The 15,807-nt window shown below is 40.5% G+C and overlaps 1 pseudogene; it reads right to left on the bottom strand.

The window, feature by feature from the left end:
- Positions 1 to 10,440: 10,440 nt before the first annotated feature.
- Positions 10,441 to 15,807, bottom strand: part of LOC145393380 (alpha-L-fucosidase-like) — a 46,565-nt pseudogene continuing 41,198 nt past the window's right edge.

Here is a 15,807-nt window from a genome sequence, read left to right as displayed (position 1 = left end):
ATACTTGCGTGAAAGAAACAAGAATGATATATGAAAGAGGTAATCGTACTGAAATGGTTTAATCACAACACTGTTATTATCTTTATTCTTAACTACAATCAGACGAAGTTACGTTGCATAGGAGATAGTTTTCGGGGGTTGGATATGGTCTCTATTTCTCTCTCTCTCTCTCTCTCTCTCTCTCTCTCTCTCTCTCCTTAACCCATATAAAATCGCATGGAGATGGCACAAACAAACAGCAAAGAGCCACCAGAATGAAGCAGCTGAAAGTGTGGCTGGTACTGCCAAGAGGAATCAGTCAGTCAGTCCCTCATTATCCCCTTCCAGATGCGGTGGCTCAATCGGTAGAGAGGTGGCTTGCGGTCCTACCGGACCCAGGTTCAAATCCCCGCTGGTGCAGGGAACAGCTTAAGGATTTGAATTTCATTACGGCAGACTTTACCGATCTACCAGAAGACCCGCCGACATGTCGTAAAAATACCCCCGCTAATACCAATACACCAGTCCTGTATGAGACAGCCCTAGTATGTATTCAGTATGGACGGTGGGTGTTAGCACCGAAGTGGTGACATGTGGAGGTGTGTGATATGTAGGAGGACTACTGGGCCTTGGGAGCAGGCTGAGAAGCCTATGTCCAGAGTCAAGCATATAAAAAAAAAAAAAAATCCCCCTCAGCCCACTCATTCCCTTCAGTAGGATATTTTGCACGTTGTTCTTGTTACGTCCAGAAGAGATTTTTAGATGGAGAGAGGTTAGATGTTTCAGTACGCCTTCACTACTATAGATCCTAAATAAATAGCCTGGGAAGTTTGGAAATTGCAAGAATAAGTTAAAGACAGAAGGGAAATTAAAGACAAAAGGGAAACAGCCAGGCAGCCCCTTATCATCACCTTCCAGCTATATCTCAACGCTAGTCACCAGCACGCCACAAGTCGCGTAGCAAATACATATGCAGCACATCGTGGTTAGGGACAGTACAAAATTATCTACAGTAAATACGTAAAAATAAACCCTAGTACAATTGTTTCTATCCTCAACGGGAAGAGTTTGAAGAAAAATACTCATAACCTTCTCGTCACCACTATGAATTTCATCGGGGACGCTTTAGTGGGAATCCTGTCATATCAATTGTTTGTCATCCTCATCTTGGGATTTCAAGTAAAGTTACTGCTCTATACAGTGAAAGGCCTTCGACTGGGTCTGGTACATATCTTTATTTCTCAAGCTGCCCTCCTACAGCTTCTTTTCCTCTTCCTACGACTTTCTCTCAAGTTTGCTCTCAGGTTGTTCCGCAGGTTTTGTTGTAGAAGCAACTGTTCCTTCAAAGTTATCAGCAGTGGCGATCTTCCCTGTTCTGTCCTGACACCAGATGTCTTTCTCGTGTTCATCAAGGACGCTCCACCAGTTACAGTCAGCGCTTTCAGTCTCATCTCAGTGAATGTCAACCCTGAGTTGGTCGACTCACGTTTCAAGCCAGCAGTGGTGAGGGAGAAAGAGCAGTTAGGGGAATTTTAGGGAGATGCAGACGGTGGGAGGCAGGGAGGATGATGGAGTTTGGTGCCTGAGGAGAGTAAATAGACCAATTGTATAAGAAAAACAAAGGACTGGCCTACACCTAAATACTTAGTACACCCAGGAAAACTTACCAATTTGTATATGTGGTAAAACATAGTCACAATTTATTTTACCAGTTAACGACAGAAACTCTGCTTACACACACACACACACACACACACACACACACACACACACACACACACACACACACACACACACACACACACATCTCAGCGCACACACAATTAGATAGATATAGATAGAGAAGTAGATAGACAGATAGACAGTTGCATATTAATTGCTGGTGTTGATTCATGGTCGTTGCTGGGCTACGATACTACAGGAAAGTGACACTTGCCTGCAGTGATATTTTAGCTGATAGAATGAAACTTTACATCAAGTGCCTTTCAGTGTAATTATCGTCATTTCAATCAAGGTACCTTTTTTGACAGTGTTTGTGCTGGATGAAATAAGTAACAGTGCTCTTGTCTACCACATGACCTGCATCGCGACGTGGAAGAGTCAATAGGAGTAAAGAAAAGGGCGTGTTGAGCAAGAGAATGGCACCTGCAAAGTGGTGGGCAGTGAGACTGAGGCCAATGTAGGATCTTCCAACGTGGATGTTGTTGAAGCAGTGGTCTGAGTGCACTGATGGTCAAATAATTACATCCTCGACGAATCAATGGGTGTGGGAGGGCTTAAAGAAATGGATGTGGGAAAAATAATTCATGGGGTGATATGGGGTAGTGGTGGTGGGTGAGACTGTCATGAAGGTATAGTCTACACTGTGAATAATGGTGCTCTGTGATGAATGGTTTTAGGGTAGTGAAGGATTATTCAAAAGTTATTTTCACCAACAACGACAACAAGACTGATATAATCTCGTGTTGCTTATTGTACATGATGGATTAAGATGCAGATAATAGTGTAACATATTTCACCACATAAGGCAAAATAGAGTTTGAAAAAAAAAGTCAGTTCAATAAAATTCCTTCTTTGAGTTGAAATTTAGTGTAGGCTACAGCAGCGTCGAACAATCAAGAGGTGACTGACTAACGCTTCTGGCAACATTAAGATCAGCCTCCTGTTACTCGTACAGGAAATGAACACGTGATCATTAGGCACCGTCCTATTCCAGTGCTCTAATAAATTTATTTCTCTTTTATTGCAACAATTTCCCTACAAAGGATTCTACAGAACTGAATCACGACAACATAAGTCCTTCAGAAAAAGTATTTGTTATGTGGCTATGGGAATTATACGACATCGCCAAGTTCAAAGTGGCATTTAGAGCAGTGGAGGATTATCACAGTATACACTGGGATGGGCAGGAAAAGCCTTGATAATGGTGTCCTGTATCCATACACCAAGTCATGTTTTTCTCATCATTCCCTCTGTTCAACGCCTTACACACATGAGGACACGCACGCACACATGCACAAACAGATGCACATACATAAACACACAGGCATACAAACTGTGGCATCACTATGTAAAAATTTGTATGCTGGTAATTGTTCCACGGAACTGAACAACAGTCTAGATGACAATGCACACTAGTAATATTTAATATCAGTTCAGTTTCATTCATAAACGATGCATCTTTAACATCCCGTTGTGTGATTTCTTTGGACTAGAAATCCAGATCAACTTTACCAAGTCTGGCAATATCAGCCAGTTTCTACATCATACTCCTCGCCCAAGGTAACATTTAGGATTTAGAATTTAGACCGACCTCAGCACTGGTACTGTCATACACTACGTCCTGCCATCATTGCTCCTCACCCACACCCGACACCTTCTGTCCGTTTCCCTCGCCTACATCCTTCCACTGTGACGTGTAAATAATAAGACATAGTTAATTCCCGACGACGGGGGAAAGAATAGAGTTGGTTGTATTAATGATAACCATTTGATTTTCTTGAAATATATAGGAAATTTAATGGTTTTACTTAAATTAGTAATTACCTCGGCCAACGAATTTGCAGGAGGCTATATATTCACCTATATTTGTCTGTCTGTTTGTTTGTCCAGACGATAAGTCCAAAAGTTCTCAAAGAATATCAATGAAATTTGGTGAAAGGGTGGGCCATGGGCCAAGAAAGAACTGATTACATTTTTGGGCGGATCCGAATCCGGATCTGTCTCCAGAAATTCTCAGTAAATTTCAATAAAACTTTTGGGAAGAGTGGGCCGTGGGTCAAGGAACAATTGGTTAATATTTCGGGCAGATCCGGATCCTACGTATTCCACACAATATCTCCACGGATCCGCATCAGGATCCAGATTTTTTAAATGGCAATGGCATTGGCGGAGGTATGCGCTCTCTGAGTGCCTTCTAGTTTTTTCTTTGGTTACTCCATTGTGATATGTAGGCCCTTAGATATACCATCAGGAATTCAGGTTATTCTGAAAGACTCCGTATTACTACTGGATACTTTACTGGGAGAGAGTTGTGTTACACTCTTAAGTCTTGTTCTCCGTCTCTCCTAAAATCATTTGGGGAAAGGTAAGAGTTTCCTTTGTGTGTTACCCAATGCCATGACTACACTGAATAAGGAATTGTCAGTTGTGTACACGTAAAACAGTCTTCTCAATAGACTTGGCAAGAGGCAGCGGCCATTGCCAATTCATGACATTCTGGCAGCGTCCGAGTCATGACGACTATGCGACAAACATCCACTTGCATACAGTTGTCTCCCGCCGGGTAAATAAGATGTCCCTGGACATGTTGTGCAGTCTTTTACGTGTCATGTTTGGGAGGTCTGGCTTCACCCTTTTGTCTCTGTAAGACACCAGTGAAAGTCAAGATTTAGCAGTTACGAATGCGTCTGCCAGTTATATTTCTAACCGGGTGTACCGTACTGTACCATTTACATAACAGTTAAGAATGTTTCTATTCACTGCAGTCCATATCTTTAAACTGAACAGTAAATTCAATGTATACGTTATATTTGTGTAACCTTATCAACGTATTTTAACTTATTGCCAGTCCTTATGTATTTCATCACCAAATTTTTCGTCGGGATTATTCTGTAGTAATCCTAATAAACATTCATGCGTTTCTGGTGCAATTTTACTGCCACTGAATATCATGGATTATGGTTGTTAAGGACAAGTATTTTAATTATGGTATTGAAAAACACATACAGCAATCTTCACATATCGCGACTGATTTAGCTATTAGTGACAGCAGTGTATTGGTGCATGAAGGACCGGTACTGGCACACCTAACAACACCTGATAACACCCTAACACCCTCTTTTTCAATTTCAGAGGCCAACATCTGCCTGCTGCACCACCACTTTCCAGTCTAATCACACACACACACACACACACACACACACACACACACACACACACACACACACACACACACACACAAACAATTATACCTATCTTTCATGCACATGAAGTGATAAGTTTCTTGACCACCGTTGTTGGCACTATGGTGTTATTTGCGTCTTTTTTTTTTTTTTTTTTTGGGGGGGGAGAATTAAATTAAACTAAATGGTCATACTATAATAGGATTAGTGCCGCTGACCGCAAGGTGGTGGTAGTGTGACAAGGTGAGGTGACGCTGGAACTCTGGAATGTGTGGGATTAGGTGTTATCAGGTGGCACTACGTCAAACAGTACCAGCCTCTATACACTGCTGGCATGGAAGGTAACCTGTAGACGGCCAACACCTCGGTCTGTTGAGTGTTGCCAGGTCGTAATTTACCAATCTCTTATATAATAATAAATGAATTAGACGGAAACAACTTATAATTAAAATATAACAATAGGCATTATTTTCAACCTTAAACTTTTATCCTGACCCAAGAACCACGTTAGAAATAGAACTGTTGGTGCTGAGTGGTTCACAATACTAAAATGCCACGTGAGGGAGGAGGAGTTTCCGACACGCAATTACTGCTCCAGCGATGGTTTGACACGAATTACATACACTTAAAAAGTAAACTGAAAATCATTCATAATTCTCTTCCTTTACTTGCCTAGAAAACACAATCAAGATTCATACATAAAAATATGACAACCATTCATTACCACAGGATTTGGATTGCCGTTTGTGTCACCCTTTGGATAACAACCAGCAACATTGGATCTGTATACAGTCATTCGTCCAGTAACGTGTTATAGAAAGTTTTAATTTTAAGGGTACTGATTATATTGAAATTATCTAGAAGCCCACACAAACAAACATTTGACAATCACGCCAATATTGAGAAACATCACAGTAGAGTGAAGGGAAACAGGAAAAACTCGGCTGGCTGAAACTAATAATAAAAAAATATCGTGTTTAAGTCACAGCTGGGGTTCGAGATTAAAATTTAAGCATCATATTGGGAAAATTATAATACTTATTTACAGTATGATGAATTACTCTTATGAAAGATTTGGTGGAGAAATAACATATATAAATCATGTTGACCGCCGTTAATGCTTTGGTTTCAGTAATGAGATAACACTCAAGTAGCAGTAGTAGATCTGTTCAAGTAGATCCATCCACCGTAGACAAGTAGTTACCCCTTCAGGGACGGCCAGTGCAGTGAACCATTGCTGCCTTGCTGTGGACGGCTCACTGCTGTGGCGAGGAGCGGGCAAGAGTGTGGAGGTTTGGCTATTGGATGGACGCAGCATTTGTCTGTCCACCCAGGTAACAGTGGCACGGTATTAGGCTCCCCAGCACCCCGTTATTGGGTTGTATGTTACCAACCGGCATTGTAAATGGTTTCTTTGGTTACAGGAAAACCATTACGCTTTTCACTCAGTGAATACTTTCCAAATGGAAGAAATAGGCAGTAGCCTACAGCATCAAATGAGTGTATGATGATCCCCACCACAGACCACTTAGCTTAATGTTGTTCAGTAACCTTGGTCTGTCTGGCCGATCAGAGCCATCATCCGCAGGCAAACATCCGCCCTGCAGGGCCATCCCATGCAACAAGTGTATGTTCCCTCGCGGTGGGAAGACGCGGGGAATAGCGTGGAGGTTTGATTCCCGGATGGACACCACATTTGCTTCTCAACAAGCAGTTAACAGGGGAGTCATAGCTCGTGTGCTAAGGTGTGTGTAATTCACCGGGTCGGTCAGGATCACTTGATGGTCGTGATAGTCAGCTTTTTACCCTCCCGGAAGGGAGCTGAGAGCTCATATAGTCCGATCTAAGGGCAAGGCTGTGACCTTCACACAAGCACACACCCATCCCCTTGCTCAAGGAGGACAGTAACCACCCACTTCGTCAGTGAAACTTTTCGCAGCCTGAGCGAGCGCGAACTCCCGTCTACCAGATGGCAAGCGAGAACGTTACCACAGAACCAGCGAGCGGTGTGTGTGTGTGTTTGTATACTAGGGTGCGTGTGAACTGTGTGTGTGTGTGTGGGTGGGTGTGGGTGTGTGGGTGTGACAAATTACCTGGTAGAAAACTGCTTTTTTGCTTGTGGAAATATGGTTTTCAAACAGTGCATAGGAATACCCATGGGAACAGACCCAGCCCCATTCATGGCAAATCTGTACTTATATAGTTATGAATTCATGTGGATGGAACGATTGTCAAAAGTTCAATATTCAGTAGCGAAGAAATTTAACAAAACTAGACGATTCACTGATGATCTAATATCCTTAAACAATGATGGAAAAATGAATGAAAGGACAAAAGAAATATATCCAGAAGCACTAGTATTAAATAAAGAAAACACCGACCACTGCTAAGCAAGCTTTTTGGAAATCAATATCTAAATAGAAAGCAAAGTTATATCAACAAAACTATGATAAAAGAGATTATTATAATTTTGAAATTGTATCATACTCAAATTCTTTGGGAAACATACCTAGAGTTCCAGCGTGCGGTGTATACATGTCTCAGTTGCTGCGGGTGGCAAAGGCAAGTACAAATTTGGACAACTTTACTACAAGAATCCAACAGATCACAAGAAAATTCCTCAGTCAAGGATTTTTCAAAACAGAATTATGTAAGACATCAAAGAAAACGTACCACCGTCCCTATAACTCCTTCAAACACCTGAAAGGAGATATAACTAGTCTTACAAGAGATATATTTGATTCTGCTACTGATACAATAGTATCCCAGGGCCGTCGACGGGCAGAGAGTGCTCACGGGATCCGCCCTGGCTCTGTAGCAGATTAAGACTAACAATCAAAACCAATTATACCTACCAACTTGGACTCCAGTGGATGCTACTCAATCGACCATAACAACAGCAAACTATTCCTGTCAATTACAACGACCAGTTACACCTACTGGTACCAACTGACACACAGCTGGATGCCACTTCATCAACGTACAAACCAGTACTACCACACTGAACTCCACTGGAAATGGCATATTTGTCCTATCTTTTAATATATATATATATATATATATATATATATATATATATATATATATATATATATATATATATATATATATATATATATATATATATATATATATGTGTGTGTGTGTGTGTGTGTGTGTGTGTGTGTGTGTGTGTGAGCAGAATTTATACAGTGCTGGATTAATATACTCTGTTCTTAAATGGTTTTGTAAAATTAATTTTGTCTATGTTACACCAAATATTTTTTCGTAAGTTTTCCTGGGTGCATTAAGTATGTTGGTTTAGGTCAGTCCTTCGTTTTTCCTATCCAACTGGTCTATTTACTCTCCTCGAGCACCAAACCCCGTCATCCTCCCTACCTCTCATCGTTATAAAATTTCCCTGACTGCCCCTGCCCCTTCTCCCTCACTCGGTTCGAAACGTGGGTCGACCAACTCAGGACATGCGTTCACGGAGAGATGGGACTGACAAAGCAGACTGTAACAGGTGGAAGTGCGGTAGGGTGTGCCTAGCCCTCCTTACCCATATTCCAATGATTCCACGCCTCACCTCCTGCATCTCTCAGTGTCTCTCATAACAGTCAGTACAACAAGTTTTGCAGGCTCTACACTTTCATTTTAAAGTATGCAATAGAAAATACAACCATACTTAATGATCTGCAGATAAGGAAGTTATAGTATTATTCTTGGGCCCAAAATCTTAAAACTTGTTCTGGCAAAAAGTAACAAATATCTAAAACCTATGTCGGAACAAACACTGGATGATGATACAGAGCCCGACCCTGCCGAAGCCAACTTTTTTGGCGCAGTTTATTACGATGCCAGTAAACACACGGGCCAGGTTTCCTGTGCCCCAAGCCTACCTGATCCACACATCAATCTTGGCATAGGGCCTAAATTGGGAAAAAAAAAAAATAACAGAGGGAAATGAAGAAGAGAAGACAACTACTACACAAAGAGAGTGTCGGAGGTTACTTAAGGTGGCACACAAAACTGTTCAAAGTAAGCATCATAAGGAGATTTGAACAAAAGCACAGGAAACATGAGAAGCTGCAGAGAAGACCTAGAGACTGCAGGAGATGAAGAAAACTGCAGGAAAAGGAGAAAATAAGGAGTGGAAATAAGAGAGGACAATGTACTTACATGCAAGGGTATTTGATGCGTTTGACGCAGGCCAGACTTCGGTGGGGCTGGGGTGATAAACGAGGGTCATGAGAGAGAGCATCATTAATTTTAGTCGAGATAACTACCACTAAAGCATCATTAATTTTAGTAAAAGGGCACAAGGGAGTGCTGATGAGTACATCATTAGTATTAATGATTCAAGTATGGGACAAGACTGAGCTGCAGGAAGTGTATCTGAGGACAGTCATAACGGTGATCAGGCAAAAGATAAATAGGTGGCTGGCTGAGGGGACAGACTTGAGGGGTGTTTTAGGGGCACAGCTTTTCTGCTGAGAGAAGCAGACTGGCACACGACCATGGACGACAAAACGAAGTTGGTGAGTAGAAGCTGGTGAGAATTAGGGGAGACATGTGAGTGTACAAGACAAGCGAATTTCACATGCTCTAAGCATCAGTTAAAAGCCAGTTAACATCTGCTCAGTATCCAGCGATAATGTAAACGTTAGCGCTAGTTCCTGGTCGTGGGGATAACTAATAGTGGTTATTCTTCTAGTAAGTGATAATTCAAGTGAACATACAATATTAAAAGTGAGTCGTTATGCTATAATTTTTGTATTTGTAATTACATGTGATTTAGTTAAATCTCCATGTACAGTGTGACCTGCATCCACTGGTGTTGATAAAGTAATGTTATTGTCTCGTACAAAGTTAGTAATAATAATGCAGAAAATGTATCTGTGTTTTGGAACTTCAATGTGTGGAAGAGTTTTTCTTTGTAGTCCGTGAGGGAACTGGGTCAGAAACGAATATAGTGACTCATTGTTCTAACTTTAATTTTACAGATGCTCTCTGGACTTGTCTCTCCACTCCCTACTGCTTTTGTTCTCACGCTACCAATCCCTGTTAATATTAATCTGATATCGTGCCCATTAAAGATGATTGGAAGCATGCAAATGATTACCGAGGGAGATTAGGGAACAACACATACATACATACATCTACGAATGAAACGTAAATAAAAGCAAATACACACACACACACACACACACACACACACACACACACACACACACCAAAGAGTTCTACAACTATCTTTCCAACCTCTCAAGAAACAGTAGTAGAAATGAACACAGAATCTTCCCATCCATGTTACGTTGGTCGACTCTGTTGAAGGAGTGATGTGGCTGGTGGTTGACTGGACTCCCTGCATTTCATTCTTCCCATTTCCATACAAACTTCAGACTGGAAAGGTTAGATTTTATAGACCACATTTGTTGAATATGGCTTCCTAGAAAAAAGAAAAAAAAAATAGTCTATGGCGGCAAAAAAAATAGCAAGGAAAAACTACAATTGAGTTCAAGAGTTTAATAGAGGAAGACAGTAATTTCCAGCCATGCAGCGTGGGTCCACTCGGCTACTCCTCGTTGGGAATGATGCGATTGGTGACTGGCTGGACCCCTTGCATCGACAGCACCCATGCCCACTTTCCATCCACCTCTGACATTCTTGGAAACGCCACTTGAAGCCCACTTTTCACCGGCTTGAACTGGAGATGGAAAAATGAGATGGTATGGGTTGGTCTTTATTTTATTTTGTAATTTAATCTTGTTCCTGCCTGACAAATTTTTATACAGATTGACCTGAACTGTTATCATGAAAAGCAAGAGGTTAGACGGGATGGTGCTGGGCTGTCAGCTGCCACGACAGACATTTTCAACCTGATTAGAATGAAGCGTTGATGTGTTGTTTTCAGTGTGTGTGTGTGTGTGTGTGTGTGTGTGTGTGTGTGTGTGTGTGTGTGTGTGTGTGTGTGTGTGTGTGTGTGTGTGTGTGTGTGTGTGTGTGTGTGTGTGTGTGTGTGCAGTCTGTTAATATGGCAACAAAATACTAAAAAAGCTTTTAAACGATTGAGATCAAACTTGAAAGAGCTGAAGATTTTCCCGGGAATTGATTTCAGATTTGTTTATTTGCTTTTTTTTTTTTCAGAAAAACAGGACAAAGGTCAAAGTCTGATGGAAAGGTCAACTTGAAAGCCTTTGAACAGATTTAGAACAAATTTGAAGGTAGTGTTGAGAGTATGGCTAAAATGAAGTGGCTCGATTTTTCAAAATCAGACAAAGATCAGTGTTATAGGTCAATGTCTGTTGTTTGACGATATAACTCGAGTAGTTTTGGTTTAGTTTACACAACGTAACAGAAGCACCGAGGGTGACACAACGTAACAGAAGCACCGAGGGTGACACAACGTAACAGAAGCACCGTGGGGGACACAACGTAACAGAAGCACCGAGGGTGACACAACGTAACAGAAGCACCGAGGGTGACACAACGTAACAGAAGCACCGAGGGGGACACAACGTAACAGAAGCACCGAGGGGGACACAACGTAACAGAAGCACCGAGGGTGACACAACGTAACAGAAGCACAAAGGGTGACACAACATAACAGAAGCACCGAGAGGGACACAACGTAACAGAAGCACCGAGGGGGACACAACGTAACAGAAGCACCGAGGGGGACACAACGTAACAGAAGCACAAAGGGTGACACAACGTAACAGAAGCACCGAGGGTGACACAACGTAACAGAAGCACAAAGGGTCAGCCGAGGACTTGGAACTTTGATTGAGGTCACGGTCACTGGGGAAGGCCAGGCTGAAGAGTTTTGATCTGATCTGGACCACTCCTATTGGCAAGGATGAAGTTCTGGCAAAGATGAAGGAAATAAATTCTTTAGAACAACCGGTCCAAAGACCAGACCTCAAGGCAAAGTCAAATGTTCGACCCTTTGAAAAACTGCAGGGCGTGGGTGAGGTAGCCTACTCTCCGAGTGCTTCTGGTTAATTTTGCTGTATTTAGTATAAGGGAACACTCTGCCGACTTAAAAATGTATTATCATGCAGCTGAGTTTTTAACTTTCTTATTGGGATGAATAGATCAGTCTGACATTAGGCATCTGACACAATGAAATTCATTCACTGGTAACCTTTCTACTGAAAAAAACTTTTGACAGTTCTTTCATCTGTTACCTGGTGGCAGAATATCCGTTATTACGTGGGCGATTTTATACTCGCTGTCCCGACTGAAGCGCATGCAACAGATGCATCATCGGCTGGCCTAGAGAGAAGGTTTCTACATCACCCCTACTACTGAAGTTACGGTGCTGGGTGATTTTAATGTCCATAATGCAGAACAGTCATTTCATTATGCCAGAACTAACGGTACTAGTCAAGAATACGATCCGTTTGCAGAATCGTTTAATCTCACGCAATTGGTAAAACAACCAACCAGAATACCAGATAATGCTGATCGTAGTGCCCATCTCATGGATCTGTTCCTCACAAAATAATAACCTAGATCGATACAGGATAAGGTACTGTCACTACTTGGGTCCTCCTACCACAATCTAATTAAAACATCATTTGTCATGTGCCCCGAACCTCCCAGTTCTGAACCAGTCAGGGTGGCAAGATGGCATTTTGGTAGTGCAAACTGGGAAGGACTTACAAATAATCTAGCTGCTGTTCCATGGCAGTCCTCCTCTACTGACATCAATTCTGCTCAGTCCCATATAAAAGACTGAACACAAGGTGGTGTGGAATTGATGCTGCCCTGTCAACAATTTACTAAAAGATTGGACTTCCCAAATGACTCGACTGCAACTGTGGCAAAGCAAAGACACAAAAGTTTTTAGCATATAACTGTTACTTAGAGTTAAAAAAAAAAAAAAAAAAACTAATCCCTTGATTACTTTAAAACTGTTCGAAGCCACGCAAAAGCAGTCATAAACCTTGCTAATTCAAACTTTCTTCACAACCAAGCATCCAAGCTATTAAGTAATCTTAATGACAGACTATTTTGGACAACTCTCAGTTCTCTCAATAGTAACTTTCAGAAATCTATCACCCATTCCTCCACTAAAATCTTCAGAAGCAAACACTGTACGAGTAAATGACTCTTATGGAAAAGCCAACATTCTTGCCTGTACGTTTGCCAAAACTCTATTTTAGAGGAAATCTGTCAGAACGTTCGTGCACTAGAACTTGACTTTCCCTAAATTGCTCCACTAAAGATACATACTAGATACTTAAACACTATCCTGAATATTCTGTCAACCAACGTAGCTCCAGGTCCAGATGGAATTTCCTCAATAGTTTTGAAAAAGTATTCGCCGAACTTGCTCCTGTTCTAGCTAAATTATTCCGGCAATGTTTACGTACTTTTAATTCACTGTTTATTGGAAAGAATCAACCCAAATCCAAAGAAAGGAAGTTCCTCTGATTACAGACCCATATTTATCACATCTTCTCTTAGTAAAGTAGTTGAGATTGTCATTAATAGGGACACTGTAACACATCTTGAATCCAATAACTTAATTAGTGACAAACAGTATGATTTTCGCCGAGAAAGATCCGCTGTTGATATACTCAGTCTCATTACTCATACAGTCCATCAGCCAACTGACCAGCATGGAGAAACTCATGCAGTAGCCCTTGATATCTCGAAAGCTTCTGGAAGTGTAGCACCGTTCCCTGTTATCCAACTCCCTTGCTACGGCCTATCATCATTGTTTTCATCTGATAGCCTCATATCTTAGCAACAGAAAGATCAGAGTAAAGGCAGATTATATATATTCCAATTTCCATTCATTTGATACCGGTGTGCCACAAAGATCAGTCCTGGCTTCAACCCTGTTCCTCATCTATACGAGTATTAATGATTTCTTGTCTGTCACCCACAACCTCATTCACTCATACAGATAACACAACGCGTCGCAGTTCGTTTACAATTTACCGCTCAGTCACAAACTCTGACATCTCTAACTTCTAACTCAGCACAGCAGTCTCCACAACTCAAGACTTATCTAAAATCACTGACTGAGGACAAAATAACATTGTCTCATTTAATCCTAGAAAAACCAAACATATCCAAAATACATAATAGATAGGTATTTCCTGCTTCCTGTATTACCTTCAATGCAGTGAATATTCCCATCTTTTAAAGTATTGAAATTCTTTGTGTTTCGCTTAACAATAACGTCAGTTACACCTCTCACATCTGATCACCTGTAAAAACCACCTCAAAGAAACTTGAATTAAATTGTAGGGTGCCCGAAACTTCTTCACTGACAGGCAGTTGACTGTAATTTACTAGTCTTTTGTGCTCTCAGCTGGAGTATTGCTCACCCCTGTGGAGTGAATGTGGAGAGGTTGCACTAAAACAAATGGATAAAATTAAGAACAAAGCTATAAGAATAATAAATAATCTTGCAATTACAAATGAATAACCTCTTTTACATGTAAGACAGAATGTTGCCTCCCATTCATTATTTTACAGATACTTTTATGACATATGCCCAGACAAAGTTGCATCCTTACCCCGCGCTGCTTGGGCATCTGGTAGCGCTCATGACTGGACTGTCACACTGCCATACTGCAGAACTTCTGCCTATCAGAATTCCTTTATTCTCTGAACTGCTTCTATTTGGAACTCGCTTCCCCAGATTATTCCTCCCCCCCCCCCAACCTTCCACCAACGGCAGTTTAAGTCCAGCTGTTTCCTTCATTAGTTCATTTTCTGTTAAAAAAAAAAAAAAATAGTGTATTAAAAAATTAGAAACAGTCAAGGAAAAGGAAATGCCTTGCCACTGCTTACGACCTGTAACTGCTACAAATAAAACTAGACAGCACTCAGCGCATACCTCTGCCAATCCCATTGCAGGATCCCGATCAGGTTCCGGATCCGCCACAAAATTCAACTAATTCTTTCTTGGCTCATGGCCCAGCCTTCCACAAAATTTTATCGAAATTCATATAGAACTTTTGGAGATATCGTGTGGACAAACACACAAAAAATTCCTGGATCCGGCTGATGATCTAGATCACCACCAAAATCTTACGGACTGTTCCTTGGGCCATACCTTACCCCTCAAGAAAAAAAAAAAAAAAAAAAAAAAACAGCCAAATCTGTTGATAACTTTTGGAGTAATCCTGGTGGCAGACAGACAAACAAACCAACACTGGCAAACACCTAACCTCCTTGGCGGAGGTAATAACCTAACTGGCAACCAGAGCCAGTAATCAAAAATAAGGTACATTGTAAACATCTTTGTGATTTTCATACCCATTTCTGTGCAATTTTCAGCGTCATAAAGAATGAGTATTCAGTGTTAAATAATACATGAAAAGCAAAAAACATGCAGAATATAAAGAGCATGTTTACAAAAGATTTTAAAATATTTATTGTTTTAGCCGTTAATGGCATGTGTTTGGAAAACTATTAATCTATTTCAACTATCAGAAGACTAACTAAAGGTTCTAAAATACTTCTATTTTGGTAATTAATGATATGTAATACTTGTATTTTGGTAATTAATGATATGTAATACTTGTATTTTGGTAATTAATGATATGTAATACTTGTATTTTGGTAATTAATGATATGTAATACTTGTATTTTGGTAATTAATGATATGTAATACTTGTATTTTGGTAATTAATGATATGTAATACTTGTATTTTGGTAATTAATGATATGTAATACTTGTATTTTGGTAATTAATGATATGTAATACTTGTATTTTGGTAATTAATGATAAGTAATACTTGTATTTTGGTAATTAATGATATGTAATACTTGTATTTTGGTAATTAATGATATGTAATACTTGTATTTTGGTAATTAATGATATGTAATACTTGTATTTTGGTAATTAATGATATGTAATACTTGTATTTTGGTAATTAATGATATGTAATACTTGTATTTTGGTAATTAATGA

Source organism: Coenobita brevimanus, chromosome 24, assembly GCF_032717465.1.
Source record: "Coenobita brevimanus isolate Jiangsu-jjx chromosome 24, ASM3271746v2, whole genome shotgun sequence".
NCBI lineage: Eukaryota > Metazoa > Arthropoda > Malacostraca > Decapoda > Coenobitidae > Coenobita > Coenobita brevimanus.
The sequence above is the reverse complement of the archived record's forward strand: the minus strand, read 5'-3'. Positions and strand labels throughout refer to the sequence as shown.